At 43.9% G+C, this 26,763-nt stretch overlaps 1 protein-coding gene across 2 annotated transcripts in view; it reads left to right on the forward strand.

Annotated features, from left to right (window-relative positions):
• The window catches only part of JARID2 (jumonji and AT-rich interaction domain containing 2), a 253,505-nt gene that overhangs the window by 74,404 nt on the left and 152,338 nt on the right, over positions 1 to 26,763 (forward strand). The gene's annotated exons all lie outside the window — the stretch shown is intronic.

Raw genomic sequence — 26,763 nt, forward strand, 5'->3', positions numbered from 1 at the left:
ACTCCAGGATCATGACCTGAGCCGAAGGCAGTCGCTCAACCGACTGAGCCACCCAGGCGCCCAATGAAACTTTATTTATTATTGTTTTAATGAAGATTTTATTTATTATTTGACAGAGAGAGAATGAGAGAGAGCACATGAGAGGGGGGAGGGTCAGAGGGAGAAGCAGACCCCCCGCCGAGCAGGGAGCCCGACGCAGGACTCGATCCCGGGACTCCAGGATCATGACCTGAGCCAAAGGCAGTCACTCAACCAACTGAGCCACCCAGGCGCCCTATATCTATAGGTTTTAATCCCAAATAACTAGTCAGCGTTCAGATGTCCTCTACTGTCTGTTTCTCATCTTGTTTTTGAAGGTTGGTTTAAAATGAGGTCCATACATTGAGATTGGTTGATTAAAAATGTAAGTTTGTTACTAATCTAACACCCCCACCATGACCCATGGCCCTGCCCTTTGTCATTTGGTTGAGGAAACAGGGTCGGCTGTCCCGAGGGGCACAAGTTTTGGGTGTGCAGGTGTGTGGGCTAATTTACCAGCAGCGTTTGGGGGTGGATCTGAAACGCTTGGTTGTTGATAGGGTTTTGTTTTGAAGATATGCCATCTTTACTGTTTTTCATGAAAGGAGGCCCTTCTGCCTGGCCTCCACTGTATCCCTTGCTTGTTCTTCATAGTTCATTCCCTCACCTGCATGTTTTTCACGGGCACAAACTATGGTATGTGTAGTGTTCAGCTGATATCTGGAAACTTCCTCAAGATCCTTGACTCCTCCGGTGTGCGAGCGCCATTGCGCATGGCTAGGTGATGTGATCGAGAGTGTGGGAGTGTGGAGTCCTGATGGCCACAGGCCATACAGTTAGCGAAACTGTTGGGTGAGATCTGACGGTGGGGTGTTAGGGAGGTGGGAATGTGAGTGGGGCTGAACTCCGCCGGTCCCCCTTCCATTCTGGATGCTGGTGGAGGGTGGTGCATGAGGTTGTTTGCGGGGTGGGGTCTGGCTGCGTGGGGGGAGGAAAGAGGACTAGGTGGGAGGGAGAAGATCAAACACTCGTGAAACCAGTGGAAAGATCTTGTGTGAACAGGCCCCCACAGGACTGGAGAACTTTGGTTCGTGGGCAGTTTTTGCAAAAATCAGACTAATGTACCTCTTTTATGTTCACATTTTCATCCTTCAAGATTCAATGTCACTTCCTTTGAGAAGCGCCCCCTCCATCCCCCCCAGGTAGGATGCATTCTCCACCTCTCTGTCGCTCTCTCATTACCTTGTTCCTATTTCTGTCACAACGCCAGTCACACAGGATGTGAATTGTTTGTTTTCAGAGGTGCCTTTCCCCTGGTGCTGCCCTTGGCCCCCTTTGATCCATCTTGTTAGCAGATTGCTGGTGAATATTTACCGCATACCAGGCCCGGGGAGCTGTTCAGTAATGCAGGATGAATGAAAGAATCACCCTGAATGAGAGTTCACGTAGGGAAATGCCAGGAGGTGAGGTGTAGGGGTCATCCTTCTGTAATGCCCCAGGGAGGGCTTTTTGGCGAGATGTGGGCCCTTTTGTAGGTCCTGACAGAAAGGTTGGAGCGCGCTAACCTCACAACGTTCTGAGGAAGCAAAATGTTCTGCTCAGGAAGCAAAGAACACTCCCACAGAGGCACCTGTGTGGAATTGAGAAGGCCTGTAGAACTCACCAGAAGCCATCATCAGTGGTCATACCTCAGTAACCACTGTTTGTTGAGCACCTGCTATGTACCAGGCCCTCTGAGAGGGGCTTCACATGTATTATTTCCCGTTCAGCCCTGCCGGTTTCTGCCTCTCTTGCTCTGTTTTCTTCTGGCTGTAGGAACTGGGCAGGTTCCTTGAAGAAATGCCATAGACTGAGGATATTGGTAAAACATGTTACGGCCATTAGAAGGATTAAATGCTTGTACATGTATAGTGTGCCTAGACCACAGCGAAACCTCACGGAACGCTTACTCCTGTTTCTACGGGAGAGGGATTCGCAGCATTAAGATGTTCATCCAGGGGCGTGCCTGGCTGGCTCAGCTGGTAGAGCGTGCGTGCGACTCTTGATCTCAGGGTCATAAGTTCGAGCCCCACGTTGGGTGTAGAGATTACGTAAAAATCTTTAAAAAAAAGTTCATCCAAGTTGTCCAATGTCATATTAACTATTAATTGCTAAAACCAAGCCTGGAGTCTGTCTTAGTCTTACTCCAAACTTCAGAACACACATACAGTGATAATGAGACTGTGTTTGCCCCTGTGACCTCAAACCAAGAGACTCTAGTTGTCCGGAAACCCCTCCCCCCATTTAAAACGGGTAGTGAGTTCATTTAGAGCACTGCAGCATGTGTGTGTGTGTTTTTTTTTTAAAGATTTTATTTATTTATTCATAAGAGACAGAGAGGCAGAGGGAGAAGCAGGCCCCCCGCTGAGTAGGGAGCCCGATGCGGGACTCGATCCCAGGACCCTGGGATCATGACCTGGGCCGAAGGCAGACGCTGAACCATCTGAGCCACCTGGGTGCCCAGCATGTGTTTTATAGGATGTGGACTGTTGTGGTGGCAGGAAGGTTGCTTGTTGTCACTATGTGTAGCTCTGGAGGCCACGCCATGGAAGGACGGGCTGGGGACATCCCCCTTGTTCACACAGCTGCCACACAGTGGCCATCAGCGAAAGCCAGAGAAGTGACTGGTAGGCCTTCAGATATAATGCCCTTAAAATAGGCTTTTTGCTAGGTTCTCATGTTTCCCTTGGAACCAGGAGAGTATCTGTACCCGCATTGTAAATCCATTATGTCAAGGAAGCCGACTAGGTCAGAAGAAGATTTCAGGAACCCAGAGAAACAATCTGGGTATTGGTGCTTATATTTAATGAAGTAGGGAAAAAAAAAAATGTCCGTTGAATATGTTTGCATTGTTTTGGTATTCCCTTAGCCCTGTGTTTCCCTCCTTAGCCATTGTCACCATCGTCACCATCGTCATCATCATTCATCCCAACTCTTGGGATCCTGGCCTGGGCTTGTGCTCTGTGGTTGTGATTAGTCCTGTGAGGGGCGGAGGGTGGAGTCAAAGAGGGTGAGCTGGAGGGATGGGCCTGGGGAATTCAGGTCCATGGTCCACAGGTAGGGAGCGTAGGGCAAGGTGACAGCCTCCCAGGATCTAACAGATATTTGAGCATGATTGTGGTGATCATGGGAATGGTTCTGCCTCTTCACTCATGGCAGGCTCCCTATAAACCGGGGGGGGTGGGGGGGTGGTGTGTGGGTGTGTGTGTGTGGTGTGTGTGTGTGCGTGCAGGTGGGACATAACACAATGGCCTCTTCCACTGCTCCCACCCCCATTTGAGGGTGCACAGATTAGTTAGCATTTCCCCTGCATGAGCAGGAATGTCCATCTTTAATATGCAGGTCAAATTGCTCCCACTCTGTCCAGCTTGTGAAGGTCAGGCAGCCATTTGGATTCTGTCATTTCCAGACTGCCCAAATTGTCGTGCAGTGTTAGCATAGTTATCGGGCTTTGTCTAAAGATGCCTTCTTGTTTTGCCCACACAGGGAAATACCTTTATCCTTCTTGGGGGAGGTCAACAAAGAACATGAGTCCCATGCTAGGTTGCAGATGTTGTTTATTTTTCTGGAAAAAATTTGTCGTAGAATGTTGGTGGAGGTTTGTGCTGTTCCATAGTCCTGTGATTGGAAAAACTTACCGTGTATAATTGTTTTATGTACAGCTCAGCACTGATCCATGAGATACGCGTAAAGCAGCATCCCGCTTTCACTTATTTTTACTGAGTTTTTGGGGTTTTACTGTAATTAAACTTGGCATTCATTTAAGGAATGAGCTGTGATTTCTTTGGTCACGACCTAGGGAAAATGACATGTGTGTACTCTGGGAATGAATTCTGGTGAGAATCTTTTGTATTCTCCCCCTTAAATGCCCCCCCCCCCTTTTTTTATTTCACAAGTCAGGCTGTAACTTTAAAAGAACTGTAGGAGCTGTTCCCCAGGTTATTCACAAAATGAGTCTTTGTCTGCTCTTTCATTCACCATCTGGTTACAAAGCTAAATTGGAATCGTGCTTGTTTTAATTATTTTCTACTTGTGTGGCCAGGAGGTTATTTGGTCTGGTGAGGTTACGCTATAAGCGCGCATTCTCACTAATAGCGCCGTCCACATCCTGTGCCAGCGCCGGAATGGTTAAGCTGATCCACTTGTGTGGCCAGCGCCTGATACAACACAGTGGTCACGACTTAAAATTACCGGAGGAAATGTGGTGTCAGTGTGTGGGTACCCCCACCCCCCCTTTTTTAATCTCCAGTAATGTTAATTAAGTGCATTTTTCTTCCAACAGAAATATGATGATAAATGACATTTGACAGTCTTAGATCATCACATTGTGTTATGAAAGGGACAATGTGGATTTCAAAAATCGGTAAAATATTCAAAACACTTAACATTTTGAACGCTCTCCCCGGCATGAATAATGGAAATAGCGTAGTCAGAAACTTCTCTGTTCAGTCATGATTTTTAGTGAATCAGCCAAAAGATGTGAGCCTTGCAAAGAGGTATTGTTTAATACTAGGAAAGTGACATCAAAAGATTTCTTTTTTTTTTTTTTTAAAGTCCTCTGTTCTCCACTTCCCTGCTTGGGAGGACTCAACACTCCAGGACAGTTGTTTGTAGAAGGGGACTTGATTCAAGTTCTGTGAAATATTGTTTGGTTGGTAATTAAGTAATGAGGGCTTACATAGTCATTACAGTAAGCAGTGAAATGTACATATTCATTGTCTTGTGAAATAGGCATGCTCTCCACCCGGCCACTCCCCATTTAAAAAGCAAAACAACAACAACAAAAAACGGGTGGGCTAATATTTGGGAAAGGAAGACAGGATGTCCCCACCCTCACCCCGGAGGACTTGACTTAAAGCTGTCCATTTGAGCAAGACTTTATGAAAGATCCCAGAGATTTGGGAATACTTGCTAAGGTAATCCATTACAAATGTATGCTCTGGCCTAGGAGCCGCAGTCGGATCATGACCAAAAAATTTGGAAAGGCTGGTAAAAAGTACTGCCAGATGAAAACCCAGTAGCTCTGACTCTGACTTAGGCATACATCAGCATGTAGTGGGAGGAAGAAGATGGGAGGATTAAAATGGGCTGGGGAAGAATGCCTACGAAGAATGATGAGCAATATTCATGTAGAAATGACTTCATCAATAATATACTGATCTTTTACGGCAGGGGGGGTCAAATGGTTCTTTTCAGAAAACCAAATTAGCAATTTGCCGCGTGAATTTAATTTTTAAGATCTATCTGAAGAGTAATTGGCGCTCAGACAGGCCTCACGGTTCTTTTGTTAATGAACTAAAATACCTTGTGGGGTGGTGTTGACATAAAAGACTCGCAGAGTTAAAACCAAAGATTTTATTTTCATTTCATTAAACCGGCAGGTGTTTTAAGGTAGCCCTGTGTAGAAACAGTTTTCTTAGGTGGAAGGAGCAAAATTTAAAATCCTTCTTCCAGTTACTTATCACTTGCCTGGACTTCTAAAGGATTGTGACAGTGTCCAAAGTCTGGAGAGACCAAGGTGTTCAGAAAAAGGATTTGGCCTGCAGCTCCGATGGGTGCTCCTTCGTCTTCTTCCAGTCTGTTAGGCCCTCTATGTTGTAGCCAGACCAGAGGGATTCAGTTGTTGGCACTTTGCCAGGATGGGATGCAGACAATTCTTTGAGCCAATTTCCCCTGAAAGACAAACAAATCCAAATTGGGGAAATAGATATACATTCTTGTCTTTTTACACACACACACGCACACACACACACACACACCCATTTTGTTTCTTAAGCTTCTTCCCACTCTTTTTAAAAATAGCTTTATTGAGATGTAATCCATATACCATAAAATGCATCCTTACAAAGTATACAATTCAGTGGTTTTTAGCATACTCAACAGAGTTGTGCAAACCCTCACCACTAACTGATTTCAGAACATATTCATCACTCCTAAACAAGAACCCCATACTCATTAGCAGTCACTGCCTATGCCCTCCCTCCCAGCCCTGGCAATCTCTAATGTCCTTTCCATTGGCTGTGGATTTGCCTATTCTAGACATTTCATAAAAATGGAATCATAAAATACGTGGTCCTTCTGTCTGGCCTTTTTCACCTAGTACAATGCGTTCAAGGTTCGTCCGTATTGTACCATGAATCAGTACTTTATTCCTTATGCCCCCTTTACATTTTAAAAAATTTCAATAAAACGTACATAGCAAAATTCCCCATTCTAACCAATTTTAGGAATGCAGTTCAGTGGCATGGACTATATTCACAATGTTGCGAACCACCACATCTATCAGTTTTCAAGAATTCATTTTTTTTTTAAAGATTATTTAAGAGAGAACGAGTTGGGGGGAGGGGCAGAGGGAAAGGGAGAAGCAGACTCCCCGCTGAGCAGGGAGCCTGACTTGGGGTTCCATCCCAGGAACCCAGGATCATGACCTGAGCCTAATGCAGATGCTTAAGCGGCTGAGCCACCCAAGTGCCCCAAGAATTCATTTAGTCATATTGCCAGTAATATTCCATTGTGTGGATATACCACTTAAACATTTAAATGTTTAAAATAAACATTTTATTTATTCAGTAAATAAAATAAACATTTATTCATCAGTTGACGAACACTTGTTTTTGTTTTCATTTGTTGGTCATTATAAATAATGCTGCGATGCACATCTGTGTCCAAGGTTTTGTCTGGGCATAGGTTTTTAATTTTCTTGGGTGTATACCTAGGAGTGGAATTGATTGGTCATATAGTAACTACATAGGTCTCTTACATGTCTGTTCACATCCTTTGCCCATTTGTAAAGTGGGTTATTTGGCTTTTTTTTTCTTTTAAGATTTATTTGTTTATTTTAGAGAGAGAGAGAGTGCGGGCAAGTGGGGGAGGGGCAGAGGGAGAGAGAGAGAATCTCAAGGCGATTTCCCACTGAGCACAGAGCTGGACACAGGGCTCCATCCCAGGACCCTGAAATCATGACCCAAGCTGAAATCAAGACTCAAGACTCCTAACCAACTGAGCCACCTAGGTGTCTTGGGTTGTTTGCCTTTTTATTGTTGAGCTGTAAGTGCTCTTTATATAGCCTGGAAACAGGTCACTAATATGATACATATTTTGCAAATAATTTCTTACCTATTGTCATAGAAATAAGGGTTATGTTGGTTGCCCCCCCTCCCCCTTTTCCCCTCAAATCCATCTGAATGAGTTTTGGAATTGGCAGAAAGGATTATAGCTAGTTAAGCATCCAGATTTGTTCAGGAACGTGTAGGTGAAGGAGGAAGGAAATGGAGGTTGAATTATGTGAGATCCAGGGTTGGTGCCATAACATATGAATGATCAGGGATTCTGGGTCAATGGAGGTACTCCACCGAGGTGGTAATGCAGAGTTCAGACAAGTACCTAAGGAATCCGTCATCGTGCAGGGCGTTCTGCACGATGAGAGGAGGGTTGTTTTTGTTTATGTTTTTAAAGTCTGTGGTTATTGGTATGGACGAACGGACAAAGGCCATTAAGTGGGCAAACCTTTAAAATAAAACGTCTTACAGTCAGAGTCTGCAGCCCCAATGGAAGGCCGGCTTGGTACACGCAGAAGTGTTCCTCAGAGCATGTGTAAGTCCGTATGGATGTGCAAACAGCAATTGGTCTGACAGCGTGAAGACACGGCAGCCTTCTCTAATTAAAGCCTCTTGATGACATTAAACTGTGTTGCTTAATTACAATAAATCATACATTAACAGATCATGTCTCCAAAGAGGCATTGTCAGAGTGCTGCATAATGGAACAAAATTTGACCTTGTAATCGTGGGGGTTCCTGCGAGGCAATGGCACTCGTCACCAAGAGGAATGGGAACCCCACTTGAGTTACTTTGGAATAACTCTGATCTTAGAGAATGTGTCCTGATAATTCTGTTTACATGAAGATGTGTTTTGTATGGACACGTTCTTTAAACGTGAGGCCGTCGTACATACATTGAAGGGACTAGAGTGTTCATTCGCTGTTTATTTTCACAGCCCTTGGTTCTCCGACCCCCTCTTAATTTTTCAAGCTGGTCTGGGCTTGACTTCACTTCTCTGGCGGTTTTGCACTCCTTGGGCAGAGCCCTTACCCCGTGTCCCCTCTGCCAGTTGGCGTTCGGGGCCTGCTGACTACCAGATGGGTCAAACAGGTACTGGGTTCTTCTTACCAAAGAGCACTTGGAAGACATTACATCATGCTCCCTACGTCCGTCCCTCTCTTGGATTCTTAATACTATAATATGTGAGACAGTGTATAACCATAAAAACAGAAGGTCTTTTTGACTCTTCATGAAGTAATAATAAAATACGGGCTGATGTGGGACTGGGGAAATTCTAGTTCCTGTTCAAAACGGACTCTTACTGCCAGCTAAAGAACAGGAATATGATAGCATATGACGCTACCCCTATGCTCAGGAATGTTGCAATTGATTTTCATTGGCTTAATTTTCCAAAATTAATGGTATTAAAACCAGTGGGGTCTGTTTAATTTCTTCTTGATGCAGACTGTTGAACACTGAGCAGCCTTTCTTCGCTTCTCGATTTTATAAATGGCCCTTGAAAGTCAGTACATCTTAGCTCCGTAGAACTGGATGGGGCCCCGGAGATTACTCTGTCCGCAGCCCTCGTTTTGTACCGAGCAACGTTAGAGACGTCAGGGTCACCTTGCTTAGGGCAGAGGTCTGACCCAGATGTCCAAGGGCAGGGCGTTTTCTGTAACTCCGTGTTTGGCTCCTTCTCCCCTCCATCCACTCCCCACGTCACACGTTCTCTCCCCTTTCTTTGGATCCTGGACGCCGTTATTCTCTTCCTGTTTCTGACCGTTCTCTAGTTGCTGTTCCTCTTTTGCTGCATGTCCCTAGATGTTGAGGTGCCCACTGTCTGTGCTGGAGTGTGCAGAAGAGCCCCCGATTCTCTATCCCTTTCCCCCCAGCCCTTCCTGTATGACTGCTCACTGTTCCTCTTGACCAGCAGTTACAATGGGCTATGGGAGATGTGGCTGTGCAGAGCCCAGCCCCTTCATCCTCCCAGAGGAGGAGACTGTTCCGGGAACACTGTGGTTGGGGTGGTGGGGCTTCTATGGCTGAAACTCTGACAGTTTGGTGGGGGTGGTGGTGGGGGGGCAGTGCAGTGGGTAGCTTGCCTCTGGGAGGAAAGGAAAAGTATATCAAGTCTAACTTCTTCACTTGCGTGTTTTATGACACTTTCTAAAATTTCAGCATGTTGTTAAAAATAGGAATCCAAGGATTAAATATTTTGGCTTGTCAAGTTTTGGAATGAACTACTTTTTGTCAACCTCAAAAATGAATAATAGTTAACATTTAGTATACATTTTAAGCATACATTTCAAGTAACATTTGTAAATTCCTGTGTATAATGGTAGATACTAAGACTTTTGTAAGGAAACCATTTTGCTTGGGAAAAGAATGTTGAACTAATTCCCAAATGTTGAAAATGGCTCTCTGGAGTTTGTTAAAAACACACCCCCTTCAGCGTTCTGTTCCAGCATTGGCTCACGAGTGAAATACAGGGTAATGGTTGTTGTTTAATTAAAGAGTAAGAATTTTTAAGCGTGTTACCACACTTTAACGCATAAGCAGGGTTATGATTTTAACATGCTGTCCGGGTTAATTGTGATCCCGTCAGGATCGGGAACGAGAGCTGGACTTTGAGCAAATTTCTTTTGCTGGGCAAAGGTTAACTTATTTTCAGTATTGACAGTGGTTCAGCAGGTCACGCATACAAATCCGTTTCTGTGACTTTTGGTCACGCCTCTTCTAGGTGTTCCAGATTGTAGGGTTATCTCCATGAATGCAGATGCTGTGCTCAGATGTCTCTGGAGTGCCTGGCGTGCCCTTTCCTCTCCGTGTGTGCCTTCTGCTCGCTTCTTCTCAGATGGAGGAAGCTGATGCCCAGTGCGGTCACAGAGCACGAAGCATCAAGGACTGGTGTTTGAGCCTAATTCTGATTCTGTGGCTTACATAACACAAAGGGTGCCTTTAATAACTTTGCTTTTCATTACCTGGGCATGCAGTTGACCCGCTACACGGGTGTAGTGGTGAGTTATGCAGTCTGGTGCTAGTTTTGATTTCCTTGCAGTGGGTGTGCCGAACCCCCGAACCCCCAGACTGTAAAGTCTACTCCCCATCTTGCTTTGAGTCGTCTTTTTAGTGGATGAATTTTGGAAGAGTTATTGAATCGACACTTTGGAAACATCTGATTTGTCTCAGGCAGACTTCATGCCTGTGACTTGGTGGTGTTCTTTATGTTTATTACAATTACAGCTGTGACGGGGAAGGTAGATTTATGGTGTAGATGTCACAATCTTTTTTTTTTTTTTTTTTTAAAGATTTTATTTATTTATTTGACAGAGAGAGACCCAGCGAGAGAAGGAACACAAGCAGGGGGAGTGGGAAAGGGAGAAGCAGGCTTCCCGCCGAGCAGGGAGCCCGATGTGGGGCTCGATCCCAGGACCCTGGGATCATGACCTGAGCCGAAGGCAGACGCTCAACGACTGAGCCACCCAGGCGCCCCGTAGATGTCACAATCTTTAATTCTAGTCCTTCGTAGTTCTTCCAGGTCAGAAATGTGTCTTGATTCCTCTTCAGTGGGGAAAATGTGAGATAGTTTTAGACAACACTCTCAGATCTCAGATGGTCTTGTGACCTGTCTAGTCCTGAAGTCACCTGTGGGATATTTCTTTTTTTTTTTATTTAAAGATTTTATTTATTTATTTGAGAGAAAGAGAGAGAGACAGAGAAACAGCATGAGAGGGGAGAGGGTCAGAGGGAGAAGCAGGCTCCCCGATGTGGGACTCGATCCCAGGACTCCAGGATCATGACCTGAGCCGAAGGCAGTCGCTTAACCAACTGAGCCACCCAGGCACCCTGGGATATTTCTTTTTTTTTTAAGATATATTTTTTATTTCTTTGAGAGAGCAGGAGGAGGGGCAGAGGGAGAGCGAGAGAATCCCCAAGTAGACTCCCACGCTGAGTGTGGAGACCGACAGGGGGCTCAATCCTAGTACCCTGAGATGATGACCCGGACCGAAATCAAGTTAGGCGCTTAACTGGCTGAGTCACCCAGGTGCCCCTACCTGTGGGATATTAACGGAATTTTGCTTCCAGGCTCTGTGTTGGGACCTGTCACTCCATGATAATGTAAACTTTATCAAGGTCTTGGCCACCTTGAGGCAGGAGGCAGGCTTGCAGCACTAATGAACATCGTTTAAACCCAATGACCTTTATCTCTTTTATTTATTTATTTAATTTTTAAAAAAGATTTTATTTATTCATTTGACAGAGAGTGCACAAACCTGGGGAGCGGCAGGCAGAAGGAGAATCGGGCTCCCCACTGAGCAGGGAACCTGATGTGGAGCTCAATCCCAGGACCCTGGGATCATGACCTCAGCCGAAGGCAGGCGCTTAACCCACTCAGCCACCCAGGCGCCCCAACCTTTATCTCTTTAAAAAAAAAAAGAAAGAAAAAGAAAAGAAAGAGACTGTTTTCAAAAGGAAATATTTTCTTTTATACCTACGCTATCCTTCCTGCCCATGTCATGTTAGAAAAAGTGTTATTTTCACTGTTATGTAAAAGTCCTTGATGATATTTCTTCTGTGCCGTTTTGAGATGTCTCCTTGTTAATGGAAAAGTATAAAATACTCAGGCAGAACTCGTACCTTCTCCCTGGCCCATTCTCTTTTGTTGTATATACTTCACATTTACACGAATGATCCCCCTCCCTCCACCCCACATTCTTTCCCACTCTACCACATTTTGAGTGGAAAATCAAAAAAATTGTTCTTAAAGGGAGTTATGATTTTTTTTTTTCCTTTGAAACGGCAGATGTAAGATCTACAAAGGCTTCCTTAAGCACGTGGGCTTTTAGTTTCTCTACAACAAATAGGGAAGTGGTCAAGTCCAGGCCAGGCCCCAGCCTCAGACCTTACATCGGCCTTTGCCTCGTCCCCACGGGCCTGCCTGCCACAGGGAAGGTGCTCGGCAAACAAGACCTACCACACTCCATTGGCTGGACCTTCTATTTTGTCATCAGAGTTTATATTTACATATAAAATTTCTTCTTTGGGTAAGAATGTACTCTAGGAATTGCTGAAGGGAGGCCCATTAATTTTGCCATTGATAGCTGGATTAGCCATTATTCTGTAGTAAGTGGAGATGAGAAATCACATTGATGAAAGGCTGGTTTGGGAGTGGTGCCCAGGCTCCTCATAGTACCTTCATTGATGGATACTCCGTAAATGTTGTAGCAAATGAAAGTACGTAATTACATTATCAAGAGGGTGGGCAGTACTGAGAATGTCAAAACTGTTAAGAACTACTGAGAGTAAGAATATAATTTGGTACAGTTTGCTACTCGATTTTGTGTTTATTTAAAGTAGCCTTTTATAGTCCATAAGTAATTTGTTTTAATCTTAGAACATTTAGAAACTCTGAATGCTTAAAAAAAAAAACCAGCGACATTTGTGCCACTCTGATAATTATTAACATTCTGTTTATCAGTTTTCCTCTCTTTCTCATCTAGTAGGCTGAAACGTTAAGAAACAAAACAGAAACAGTTCCCAAAGCACATTGCACATGCTGCTTCTCTTCTTTCAAGTCTTGTCTTAAAATCATTTTTTTGCATCTTTCTTTGTAACGGGCTGTCTAGTGTTTCACAGTGCAGTGACTTGAATCACTGCAAGCTCTCTCCCCCGGGCACTGTGCAGTGTGATACTCACCCCCTTTCCTCGGGCCTTTTGGATCTCTGGAACAGCCTCAGAGGACAGGTATGGGTGTGGGAACCTGGGGCAAAGCAGACACACACCCGGGGTGGTCTGACTCCTAGATCTATGGCTAGCCACCCATCCACTGTGCCATGCTTCGTGCTAGAATTTATTAACACCTGGCTTTCTGGTAAAATACTGAATGTCCTCAAAGTTTAGTGCATTTTCATAATTACCACCTTAGGATTAAAAAGGAATTACTTGGTCCACATACACGTTTTTTTTTTTCTTTAAAGTCTTGGGGCGCCGCCTGGGTGGCTCAGTTGGTTAAGCGTCCCAACTCTTGCTTTCGGCTCAGGTTGTGATCTCAGGGTCCTGGGATCAAGCTCCACGGCGGGCTCTGTGGGGAGTCTGTTCAAGATTCTCTCTCTCCCACCCCTCCCCCCTCGCTCGCGTGCACATGGGCTCTCTCGTTCTCTCCCCCTAAGTAAATGAATAAAATCTTTAAAAAAAGGTCTAGGGCGGTCTTACGTTTTATATAACTTAAAATTCAGAATGGAGACATTCTGTGAGGTTTCCTACTTTCTTTAGATTAATAGAAAAAGGAGATGGTTTTTATTGCCAACGTGTTTTTCATAGGATTTTTCAGATAACCCCCTCTTTCTTCAAAAGGAACATTACTCTGTATTGTGACCTTTCTTCACCCTGATATTTGATTTGTATCCCAGTTTATTTTTACTTAGTCATTTAGTACTAGTACTAAATTATTCAGCCATTATTTAGATGCTTTGATTTTACGGTTTATTTATATCCACACTCAAAGGTAGGTACCCTAAGTCCTAGGCAGGTAAAATAATGAGGATCGTCGTATGAAAAGCTGCTTTACTTACGCAGTCCTAATTCAGGATTTAAAAAAACACTGTTACGAATGCCTAAATTGGCTTTGTGATTTCTGGGATTTTTCCACTTCAAAGGAAGGGAGTCATTAAGTTCTCAAATGTAACCAAATTGGTCTTATAATTTTGGTGGGCATCACTATTGCTGGTGGAAGTCAAAGATGGTGAATATCGTCTTTAAAAACTCCCCGAAAGCTGGATTGAGGTTACATTAAAGAATTGGATGCGTACTGAGAGTATGATCACCTCTTGGTGTAAAATTAGGCTATTGTACATCAAAGAGGCCTGTGTAAGTATGCTTCCATCAGTGTCTTTGGAGCGGGGGAAGGGCAGCTCGACATCCTGTCACTTTGCCCTCCAACAGTTAGCAGATGTTCTGTGAGTTAATGTTGCCCTTCAGTTATCTTTGACAGAAGCAGGGTCTGGTTAAGATCAGATTGTTTAGACTAATGCACGTTGATCTTGGCATAGTAAGCAGAAGCCTCTAAGCCTACTAGACAAGAGCCGGCGGTGGGTTGTTAAATTAAAAAACAAAGCAATTAATAATTGGAGAATGGCTTTATTGTCCTTGAGTCATTTATAGTCATTCATTCTGATGAATGCTGCTTTTAGGTTTACCTGGGTGGACCTTGTAAATAGCTTTAGAGTATTAAGCTACATGCTGCTGACCTTGCTGATCTGGGCATCAGCCTTGGTGCAGGCTGTCCTTTCAGACCTGCAGGGAGAGAGAGATCACTGACAGCTAGCCATTTGGTTGTTTTTGCCGCTGTGTGGCGCCTCACTATTTGCACGTGCCCTGGAGCTTCAGTTTTATTTAATGCTTACTTAATGTTAACCTGATGCATATGTATTACAGAGTCAAATGCAATGTCTGCTTGAGTTTTAGGGGGAAGTATATGATAATTCTATCACACTTGGGAGTAGGTGGTGATTTTATAGCTTCCATTGGTGGCTGTTAAATTCACTTCCATGGTTGACTATAAAGTAGTGGTCAACCCTAAAGCAGTTTTGGAAAGTAGATGAAAGAGGGAGATGTTCACTGATTCTGTGTTGTTGTGGGGTGTGTGTGTGTGTGTGTGTGTGTGTGTGTATGTGTGTGTGTGTGTTTTAGCTTGGGTATATAACTTCTCTGGCATTCTCTCATGTTTCATGTGACTTAGGATTGAACACACTGGCCTGTAACTGGTTTCCTTCGTTCTGTTGGTGTTGGGAGCAACCATGGAGAATGTGTAGCTCCGGCTGACCGAGCTGTTCTCATGAAAAATAGAACTTTTTGAAAGATGTTTCTGGAAAGAAGGTTCACAAGAAAATCTGATGTGCTCTCTGGTGTTTTCTTAAACAGCTTTATTGAGATATAAGTTACCTACCCTACAACCCACCCATTTAAAGAGTATAATTAGGTGGTTTTTAGTGAACTCTCAAGGTTGTAGAATGACTATCGTAATGTAATTTCAGAATCTTCCAGCCTACGGTTTCTCTGATTTTAGAAGTAAAATACCTGTTTCTTTCCACGAGTTTAAGTCATTCAGCATTGGAGTTATTTTGATAGGTTCTATCCTACCTAGTTATGAGGCTTTTTATATTACTTTATACATATTCTGCAGAAAATTTTTAATCCCAGCGTATCTGCCTTTTCCCCCGTCACAAGTTTTCTGTTAACAGTCACCTATTCATGAGCTAAAATAGTTTTAATTCCCTAACTATTGTAATGCTCAGGACATCCATAGAAACATAATTTTATTAATAACTTAAGCTGTGAAAATGCTACTGATAACACCAGACATTTCTGAGGACTTGGATTATTTACTATTTTAGATGATCATTTTTAAGAAGTTTTGGATTATCCTTTTAAACAAGGGCAGTTGAAGATCTTTTGTTAAAGCCTAATTTCATTAGAAAAGTAAATTTGCTGCTGTTGTATAGTCGTAAAATGTACAGCAAAAGTGATTCTGTGTCGCTACTGTTTGTAATTTGTTTTTGTTTTCTTTCCCAAGAGGGGCTAGAGTAGATTCAGGAATGCAGTGTGGTTTAGTAGCCTTAACCAGGGATGTCCATCTGAATCCCTTGTGGAACCATAAAATTTCACCACTGTGAGTTTCTCCTCCCAGCAACTGGTTTGGAATAACTGGGGTGGAGGCCTGCTCTCCTGGTTGGAGCTGCACCCCAGTTGAGAACCATTATAAATTGGTTTGTCTTTGGACTGAAATTCTGAAGGTCAGGGTTATCAATTTATCTTGGTCTAGTTGTTGCCTTCCTGTCTTTTGCCTGTGTAATGGAGAAAGAGCTTTTGATATGAATTTTAGTGTATGGGAAAGTAGTTCAAGTCCTGGGGGTGGGGGGGGGGGAGTATGATTCAACCAGAATTGCATTTATAATTAAATGTAGCTGACAGTTTATCGTGCTGTTGGGAATGAAATAAAACCCATCTGTGCTTTATATAAATCTTTTTTGCTTTTATAATCTTACCCTTAAAATAAAAATTTTGACTTGATTTTACTCCCTTTAGATGGAAACGTTGTGAAGAGGATTTCCACTTATGTTTTCTCAGGGTAGCATGGGCAGCGTTCTGGTTTAATATAGCCCCTAGCTTGCTTTGTTCTGTTTGGGGTCACGGAACTTTGGGAAGACCTGCAGGCTGAGCTGCGGCGCACTTTGGGAGGTTAATTTGGAAGGGAACTGCCTGGGGTTGAGCCTCTCTGCTGTTGACTAAACTGTACAGTCTGGGTCAAGTTAGCCTTTCCTTCAGGGGCTTGTTTTGTTCTTTTCTTTTTTTATAAATTAAAGATTTATTTATTTATTTGAAACAGAGAGAGTGAGAGGGAAGGGTCAGAGGGAGAGAATCTCAAGCAGACTCCGTGCTGAGTGGGATGCCCGCCGCGGGGCTCGATCTCATGACCCAAGCTGAAACCAAGAGTCGGAGGCTTCATCGACTGAGCCACCCAGGCGTGTGCCCCTCATGGGGTGGTTCTGAGACTGAGTTGTGGTGATGCATGTGCATTGTATTCAGTAAATGTTTGTTGTCTTTGTTGTTGTTCAGCTGTTTGTGTTTGAAATAATGAATTTTTTATTAAATGAATTTCTTGTCTGGTAATACTCCATTCTGCGTTTTGTTGTCATGTAGCCTGGAAGCTTTGAAGAGGTTCAGACTCTTTTCCATCCTGTTTTGAAGCAGCTATTTGCTGAATGTGACTTTTGGTGGCTTAAAGGACTTTAAATGTGCTTTCCAAAGACCCTGGCTTACATTAATGTATTCATTTAATCACTAGGAAGAGTAATTCATTTTTTATTACAGTAGCTTACAGCAGGTGTTAGAAACTCCTGTTGTTAACACTAATGGCAGTCAACATTTAACTTTTTTTCTTCACTGTCTGCTGTCTTGTGGTTTTCCACCATTTATTCTTAATTGTCATGTATAGTGGAAGTAATTAAATCCATGAGTCTCCTCCTCTTGTTATAAATGTTTGCACCCCTTTTAAGTTTTCTTGGCTTTCCCAGATTCTGGATTCAATTAACATGCTGATGGTTCACTGGTTTGCAGGGCAGATTAGTCAGCTTTGGTGTGGCTTTTTTCCTCCTTCCTTCCTGCTTTTCTGCATGTAGTTGATGCACCTGTGTATATAACCAAGCAAAAAATTTCTCTTCCTTTCTGAGGGAAGAGGGTATGTGGAGCCACCGTTTAAAGAAACTTGGATTGCTTGGTTTCATTTGTCCTGAATGTGTCCAGTGGACGCAAGTATTTGGATGTTAGGAATTCCAAATAAATTTTGAATACAGTGGTCAAAGTTAGGGCATTGAACTATTTTGTATCAGGAAACAACCAGGCGGAGTGTTTTCCAAAGCACTGTTTGACTCTCCTCACCTGAGCCATTAGGTGATTAAGTAATTTGAGTGAGTACAGGGGGGACGTGTTATGCAGCTAAACTTCTGTAGCTACTATATTTAAGGATTTGGGGCTGAGAATTTTGCTGTAAATTATGTGTAGAATGAGGATGTGGGGAAAGAAGAATCTAGGGCAAATAAGTCATCCTCAGTCTTTTCAAGATAGAAAGGGAATATGTTGATATAACGCAAGTTTTTTTTAAAAATTATTTTTATTTTTTAAAGATCTTATTTATTTATTTGGGAGAGAGAGAGAGAGAATGAGCAAGAGAGAGCGTGCACAAGCAGGGTTAAGGGGCAGAGGAAGGGGGAGAAGCAGGCCCCCACCTGAGAAGGGAGCCCGATATAGGGCTCCGTCCTAGGACCCTGGGACCATGACCTGAGCTGAAGGTAGATGCTTAACCCACTGAGCCACTCAGGGGCCCTTATAATGCAAAGTTTTTAATGAAAATCTGGGAGGGGTGTGTGGAAAGGGAGAAGGGCGTGTGCTTGCTCACAAGAGAAATGGTGGTTTTATTTTAAGTTAGCAAGCATTCTTCTAAGTAGTTTCACCTTCTGAGCCTTCAGAATCCATTTTGCCTTCCCTGATCACTCACGTGGCTGGTGAGCATTTATGAGAAATGGTTCAGTTCCCGTTATGTGTTGTAGATCCCCGGGCATATTGCATAATGTTTTATGTTTGAAGATGTGGATGAAAATGAGACGAAGAATGGGATGTTTGTCACCAATTACACTGACTTTGTAAAAAATATAATTCTCTTTGGGGTTGAACAATTTACACTGTGTATGTTTTTGGTAGTGGCTTGAAATCCACTTTATAGGACAAGGAGATTTCATTATTTCTCTCAAGTGTGCTGTTTTCTCTGAATCTTCATTATAGCAGATTATTAGGGGGGAAGGGGCTATCGTAGTGTTTTCTAAAATGTATTTTGGAAACTTCCATTGACTGCTTCCAACTTTTCATAAGCTCACAGAAGTGGCTTAACATTTTAATTTGATTTAGTATTTTGTTCCAGATGTTAACTAGTGGATTTTCTTTCTTTTTAGTTATACTTGGGAGGGCAGAGAGATCTGCTGTTGCCTTCTTCTCAAGTATAAAAATGTCAAAGTCAAAGTTAACCTTTATTCTTCATTGAAACCATTAGAGGGTAGAAAGCAAGCCTTTGCAGACAGGAACGGAGTACAGCTAGATGAGAAGCAGCTGTCCCTGGAGGATGGGGTGGGAAGGGCCCACCAGAATATGCTTTGCTGCTGAGGTTTTCAGCATTTACTTATTTACTGCCTCTTTGGGTGGGTACTTGGGGGCGGGGTCAAGCCAATTAAGTGGATAAAAGTGATTATTTCTGAGGAAGAGGCAGGAGATAGTATACCGTCTCAGGCACACAGGCTGCAAGTTGAAGATTCCTTAATTAAGGCCTCGAGAGGAACTCTGGGACACAGTCGAAGGTTTTTTTCCCTAAGTTAACAGGGTGTGCATTAGGGATGGAAAACATTTTCAGTAAGATGCCTTAGACCATTCTGTAATGTGAACTCGCCTTTTGACTTACCACTTTTCTTTGAAAAAGAAAAGAAAAACGCCATCCCCGAGGTTGTAGCTCGTCTGTGGGTGATGGGGTAGATTTGTACTGGGGAGTTCTGAAGGACCGGACCTAATTGCTATTTTCGCTTTTGTTCTCTAATCCAAGATGGTGACTTCCTTTTAGTGATGGAAGATGCTGAACAAAGATGTTCCATCTGAGAATGGAGTTTTGTGGGCGGGTAAATTTTTAGTGTCTCCATGCACTGCCACAACCGCATTATGTGTCCTAATTCGGCGCATGTGAGTGAAGTAGGCCCAACTGGGTTATTCCAAAGAGAATGGGTAGAGAGAAGGTTTCAGTCAGAACTATTTCCAGGTTGGAAAATTCCCACTTCTATTTCCAGGGTTGTTTTGGACTCCTTGCTCAGTCTGGAGATAGAGCACAAATTAAAGAGCACTGTTTTAGAAGTGGGATTGGGTTTTGGCACTGGCAGCTTGATAATTGCACTTTTGACAAAAGATCCTTTCGTGGGTTTGGGCTCGCCAGACGTGAGTTGTTCTGAAGAAGCACTGAAACAAAAGGGAAGGGATACGGTCGAGGGAGGTCTGAATGAGAGGAAACACTGACCTCCCCCTCAGTTCCAGAACCTTCCGCAGGTTGCAGTGTTGTCTCCATCAGTGACAGTGAGGGAAAGCCACCAAAGATACAGTGGGTCCCAAATGGCAATTTCTCATTCTGCCCTTCATCTGAACACATAGAGGCATCTTTTCTAGTTAAAATCCTTGCCTGTTGTGTTTTGGAGACAGGGCAAACACCATGCGACTCTGTGTGTGTATGTGTGTTTAAGATTTTTTTTTAAGATTTTATTTGTCAGAGAGCGAGCGTGAGCTTGCGAACACATGCAGGGGGAGCTGCAGGCAGAGGGAGAAGCAGGCTCCCCGCTGAGCAAGGAGCCCAACTCGGGACCCTGGGATCATGACCTGAGCTGAAGGCAGACGCTTAACCGACTGAGTCACCCAGGCGCCCCTTAACTGTGTTTTTGATGATGAAGTTTCTTCTCACACTTTGACCCCTGATCTCCTGTCACAGATGTCACATCTGGTCACTTTTCATTTTAGTGACCTTCTATCATCCATGCATCACACAATGAAAGTTAGAAATTGGTTTGCAGGTGGTTACTGGGCCCACTATATCTGAGAGCTAAACGTTGGGTAAGACTGCTGGACTTCTTTATTCCAGTCTGTGGACACACAGCATCTGTTCTGACTCAGGACCAGGATTTGGCGGAGATGGAGCAAACTGTAGGTGTGAGCAGAGGCAGATTACCCTAAGACTGCAGAATGGGCTGGAGCGACCATGATATATGATTGCCTTTTCTGTTTTGTGTAGCGTATTAGCCAGGCACCAGAAGTGACCCCTCTGCATTTTGCTGTATTCATGATGAAGGCTGACCACAGGTCTTCTGGTCTAGCTCACTCAGTTTCTCATTATTTCTATCTGGAAATGTGTTATTTAGTTAAATGTGTTATTTAGTTACGTGTCTGCCTACGAGATATCCCTGACACGTAACATGGAGACCATATAGGCAATGGGGGAATGTTGGTGCTCCTGACCAGTGGTGCTCAATAATTGTCATATTTTGTTGACCCTAAGATGTACTTGGTTTTCGTATTTTTAAAAAGCCTAAAATAAGAAATAATCCGGGTGGTATCTGTGACACGGTTTCCATAGCCTGAGCGTGAGTGAATTTGGTCACCGTGGTTTATATTGCCATTCCTTCCGTCAAGTGATAGGCATTGTTGGGTCTTCCCATAATTGAGATGAAGACTTCATCTCAACACTAGATCATAATGTAAAGTTATTTGGAGCAAACAAAGGCATAGAAATGAAAGCAGCAGGCTGCAAAGTTCATATTCACGAAACAAGTTTTTGTTGTGGCCAAAATTTTGTGTTTTTCATGCAAAACAACCAGCAGGTGTTTTACAGGACCTTAAATAAGAAAGGTGGCCCCCCAGTAGATGAGGTTCTGGTAGGTCCACCAGGATGGCCTATTCCAGTGCACCTGAAGGCAGGAGAAATTGAACCTAAAGAAAGAAAATGGAAAGCAAATAAAGCTGGTATCTTGCACGACTAAGGGATGGTGTCACCCTTGACTGACAGGAGTGTGTTAGTGTTAGGTATAAATAGAATGCTTTCATATTCGTCGACACCATTACTTGAAGTTTACCTTTTTGGTGAAGGAAGAGGATGTTGCTTCCCATGAAGACTTAAGAGCTCACCTCAGGGAGCTTCATGTCTAGTGTGGGAGCAAATCATTTTTGGGGATGTCTGGGGAAGCATTTTGCTCTAAGAGGTGAACAGCATGCTACGATTCTAACAGTTGGAGGAGAAGGACTTTTCTGAGGCAGAGAGACATGTTCAGTCAACACTTGAAAGGCGGATCTGAGTTGACTAGGGGAAAGGCTCGTGGAGTTTGGGCAGAGGCCCTGTTTTGCTCCCACGACTAGCTACCAGGTGGGGAGAGTTGTGTGAATCCGCCAGAGAAAACCTTGCTTTCCAGAAGCACGGGCCAGTGGAGCGCCATGAAAAGACATCGTTGGTAATGAAGCGGGAGGTCTGGGTTTTCATCTTTCGTCTTCCCAGTAGAGTGCAAACAAGCTTTCTGACCATTACTCCGGCTTTCTAGGCCACACTGTCCTCATACGTATGTTCTGGTGCAAGCGTGCAGAGTTCTCGCAATAGAAGGAGGTGCTTTTGTGTCCCACAGGCCTGGTGTACACTGTAGCCTCTGAGAAGCAGCTCTTTTCTGGAAGCCAGTCCTATTCACCGGGACTTTTATATTTGCTGATTTTTTTTTTTTTTTTTAAAGAAGTGACTTTATGTGTTAAACTTGGAAGTTATTCCAGGCTTCTGAAAAGTCGCTGTGTGGTCCCTCTGCGCACACGCTTTTGTGCAGCGTTATAAATGGGATGTGTTGGCATCAGTAGCTGCTTCGTTTGGCAGGGAGAGAGACCGCCTGAGTCACTTTCCCTGGTGCTTCTTCCAGGCTTTCTCCCCCCCCCCCCCCCCCCTTCCCTCTGCTGATCACATCTCAGGAGATTTCTCTGTACGAGCTCATTTGGGGCTTGGCTGGAGAGTTGATCAGAAGGAGCCTAGACTCCTGTATCTGTGCTCGTTTAAAGGAGAATTTCTGTGCCCAGTCTCAGGCTAGGAGGTATTTGCAGCCTGTGTTGATTTTTCTTTTTCTTTTTTTTTTCCATGAGCAGTTTGCCTCGTGTCTCTCAGATACAGCAGAGGAACTGCTGCTCTGCCCACCGGCTCCTCAGAGGCCAGGCACCTTCCTTGTCCTCACTGCTGGCTCGTCTTCCCCAGCATCACCCCCCCCCCCCGCCGCCTTCCTCCCCTGAAACCCTGTTTGTTTCTTAGACTCAAATTAATTTATTGACGTGTAATTCTTTATAACAGAAAACATTAAAGGCTGCTGTGAATCTGAGCAGTCATGCTTAGCTGTGATTCCTGGGAGGCTGTAGGTTTTAACAAGTACAGCTCTTTGAGTCGTTGACAAGAAACTCTCTTTAGATTCTCCCCCCCCACCCCCTTCCCCCACATTCATGTCACACTGTCCCTCTCTGTGCATGGTTTCCTAGTAACACGTGCACTGTCCCTGTAGGCGAGCCGTTTTTTTCCCTTGGCTCAGATGTCGCCTCCCAAAGAAGCAGCCCCGAGGAGTCACGCACCTGCCTCTCGCCTATTCTGGAATGGGCGAAATGGTGAGGGGCGGCCCTGTGTGGGCCGGACGGAGGAGACTGCTGTATCTCCTTCCTTCCCCCTCCTCAGCTCTCCCCTTTCTCTCCCTTAACCTGCTGCGAACGCGAGGTTGTCTGAATGTTCCCCGGTGGTCCTATCACGTAGGGAACAGACGACGGATGGCGCGTTTCCAGGTGGCAGAGCCGTGGAAAGGTAGCATGCAGCTCCGACGTTTTCCTTTCCAGATGTGCTCCTGAGCCCAGGTTCCCGGTGCAGGAAGCACTCATTTGGATGCGCACTTATTAGAGGAATAAGTTTTATGAGTTAAATGCACATGAGAGTTGTCTCCACGTGTGGGCCATCACGAATAATGCTGCTGTGAACATTCGTGGGCAGGCTTCAGTGTGGCCGTTTTGTTCACCTGTCCCAGGTGTATGTACTTGGAGTGGAATTGCTGGGTCCTATGCTGACTCCCAAACCTTCTGAGGAATGAGCCAGACTGTTTTCTCGACACCACTGTGCCAGTTTTCATTACCACCACGATGTAGGAGGGATCCAGTTTCTCTGCGTCCCTGCCAACACTTATTATTGTCTGTCTGTCTGATTACAGCCATCCTACTGGGTATGAAGTGGTATCTCACTGTGGTTTCGAGCTGGAATTCCCTCATGACTAATGCTGTCAAAGCTTATTTTCATGTGTTTATTATCCACTTCTGTGTCTTAGTAGAAATCTTGAGATTAATTCCTGTCATCCTGAGAAATTTTCAACACATTCATATCTTCTTTATTTAAATTGCTACTTTAGTGCTAGTTTTGAGAAGAGCAGTTGGGTGGTGTCTCTATTTAGGAAAAAGATAAAAGTCATTACTCAGGAAGGGCTCTTTTTGAATAGTAAAATAAATATAAACTTCTTATCTCCAAATATAATGACATTCGATACAGGTAAATTAACAATTCATAGAAGGGAAGACCTTGCAACACTAAATGATCCAGCTCCTAATGTGCATTCCATGTTCCTCTTTATTGAGAAGTCAAAACAATAGTAAAACCCTTCAGCCAGTTCACTCCTCCCCTACCCACCATGATGTCAATGCAGAAAAAAAAGTCTTTTCAATTGAAACACTCAATTACTTTGCTGTTTCTAGGGAAACAGTGTAAGCTCTGAGAGATGGTAGTTCTGGATGAGCCTAAGAGGTTCCACCCTCTATTGTTGCCCCATTCAGGTGTTCTTGCTTTATTAGGAACTGATTGTATGTCTATACTTAAAAAGAAAAACAAATGGGGAAAAAATTCTGCCAGGCATGTTCCTGAAACGTCCTGCTGGAGCGCTTAAGGTGGTATTCAGCTCTGTCCCGACACATCCCAGGGTGTGCGAGGTGGTGCTCAGCAGTGACGAGTATTTTGTCTGCAGCAACTGCTCTCTTCCTCAGATTCGAAGATACCAGCATGTACTTTCTGGTAGGCTGCGTAAAGGCCCCTGATAGATCCAAGTCCTAATCCCTGGAACCTGTCCTCTTACGTGGTAAAAAAGGTACTTTGCCAGTGTGATTACGTTAAGGATCTTCAGATGGGGATGTTAGCCTGGGTTATCCAGGTGGACCCCGTGTCATCACAAGGATCCTTATAAAAGCAGAGCTAGGAGGCTCAGAGGTAGCGGGAAAGGGAAGCACGTAGTTGGCATTAGTTTGGGCACAGACTGGTGAAGTTAGTCCGCAAGATCACACAGCTTGTAAGTGGCTCCAGATTCTGTGATGTTTATAGGGAGGTGAGGATTCACGCTTGACTTTGTTAGCTACGTGACTTAACTTATCCCTTTGACCCTTATTTTTTTATGGCAAAAAAACCCCCAAAAACCAACACAGCTGTTTTCACCCCAGAGAATCATGATTTGAGTACAGTTGACCCTTGAACAACTTGGAGGTTAGGGGCACCGCCCCCCCTGAACTGTTGAAAATCTGTATATGATTCTTGACTCCCTCAAAACTTAATTATTAATAGCTTACTACTGGCTGGAAGCCTTCCTGGTAACATAAAATTGATTAACACGTATTTTGTATGTTATGTTAGTAAATACTGCGTCCTTAACAATAAAGTAAGCCCGAGCAAAGAAAATGTCAAGAAAATCCTAAGGAAAACGCATTTACCCTGTACTGTGCTTATTGCAAACGTCCATGTGTAAGTTGGACCCACGCAGTTCAAACCCGTGTTGTCCAGGGGTCACCTATCTACTGAATGCTACACATGGATTTTGCTACATTACGGACGGAATTCAGCTGGTAATTTAGAAAGCCATATACTCCAGCCTCTGCCAAATGAGAATTTTATGGGTGAGAAGTCCTGTGAAGAAAGTTGAAGCAGTTACTTAGATTGTGTGGTAGGATGGTCTGAGAAGACTTTGTTTGAAAAGGTGGTATTTGAGGGGCGCCTGGGTGGCACAGTTGGTTAAGCGTCTGGCTCTTGATTCTGGCTCAGGTCTTGATCTCGGGGTCCTGGGATGGAGCCCACCTCAGGCTTGGTGCTCAGCACGAATCTGCTTCTCCCTCTCTGTCCCTCCCCCCTGCTCACAAGTGCGTGCGTGTGTGTGCATGCATGCTCACTCGCGCAACCTCAAGTAAATAAAAATCTTAAAAAGTTCATTAAAAAGGTGGTATTTGAGCAATATTGTGATAAGGGAAGATCCAGAGGACAGGAATTGTGGGAGAAACAAGTGCTAAAAGAGTATTTAGGAGATGGGCTGCAGACCACAGTGGAGATGCAAAGTAAGAAGTACTGAAAGTCAAGAATGTTGGTTGAGACCATTCTGTCAGTGAATGACAGGAATCTTTCTGGCTCCTTCCCTTGCTGTAGATTTGATCACTCCTGTTGGCCAGGCAATGGCTCTGGTTCTAGAGGGGAGCAAATCCCACATAGCCCTGTCCTGCCCTTTGTGAAGAGGAAGTTTGTGGGTCTCCGAAAGTAGTATGAATTATAAAGGAACTGCCTCCCTATATATCCTATTGACTTTTTTTTTAAATTTCAATGATACATTGGTGGAAGTTGCTAGTTAACATAAAACCAAAATAAGCTCGTGTTTTGGTTCACTTAAGCTGCAATATTAATGGTATATTTTGTATTGAAAAATTAAATTTTTACTTGGTAAAAAGTGATTATGGTTTTGTTTTGAATACTCACGGATGATTTTACAAGCCTTTTTAAACTCAAACCCCGTTTGGGGCGCCTGGGTGGCTCAGTTGGTTAAGCGACTGCCTTTGGCTCAGGTCATGATCCTGGAGTCCCAGGATCGAGTCCCGCATCGGGCTCCCTGCTCAGCAGGGAGTCTGCTTCTCCCTCTGACCCTCATGATCTCTCTATCTCATTCTCTCTCTCAAATAAATAAAATCTTTAAAAAAAATTATTAAACTCAAACCCCGTTTGCCAGTAACATTATTTCTAGAACTTCCACATGGAATAAAATACTAGTTACCTCCATATTTATGTTCAGGATCGCAAAGTAATTTTAAGTAGAATTTGTTTTGAGATTAGCAAATTTAACATCCTAAGTTCTTTTTGTTGTTGTTGAGGTAAAGTTCACATGATAGAAAATTCACCATTTCGGGGCGCCTGGGTGGCTCAGTTGTTAAGCGTCTGCCTTCGGCTCAGGTCATGATCCCGGGGTCCTGGGATCGAGCCCCGCGTCGGGCTCCCTGGTCCGCGGGAAGCCTGCTTCTCCCTCTCCCGCTCCCCCTGCTTGTGTTCCCTCTCTTGCTGTGTCTCTGTCAAGTAAATAAATACAATCTTTCAAAAAAAAAGAAAAAATTCACCATTTCAGTCATTTTAAGGTGTATAGTTTTCAGGGTTTTCTTAGAGGTTAAGATAAGAGAGAAGGCTCCAGACTCCCGTTTGCACTGAGCAGAAAGGCTTTGAACAAAGTGAAAGATCATCATTGGTGAGAGCGTCCCCAGA

This window comes from Neomonachus schauinslandi, chromosome 8 (assembly GCF_002201575.2).
Source record: "Neomonachus schauinslandi chromosome 8, ASM220157v2, whole genome shotgun sequence".
Taxonomy (NCBI): Eukaryota; Metazoa; Chordata; class Mammalia; order Carnivora; family Phocidae; genus Neomonachus; species Neomonachus schauinslandi.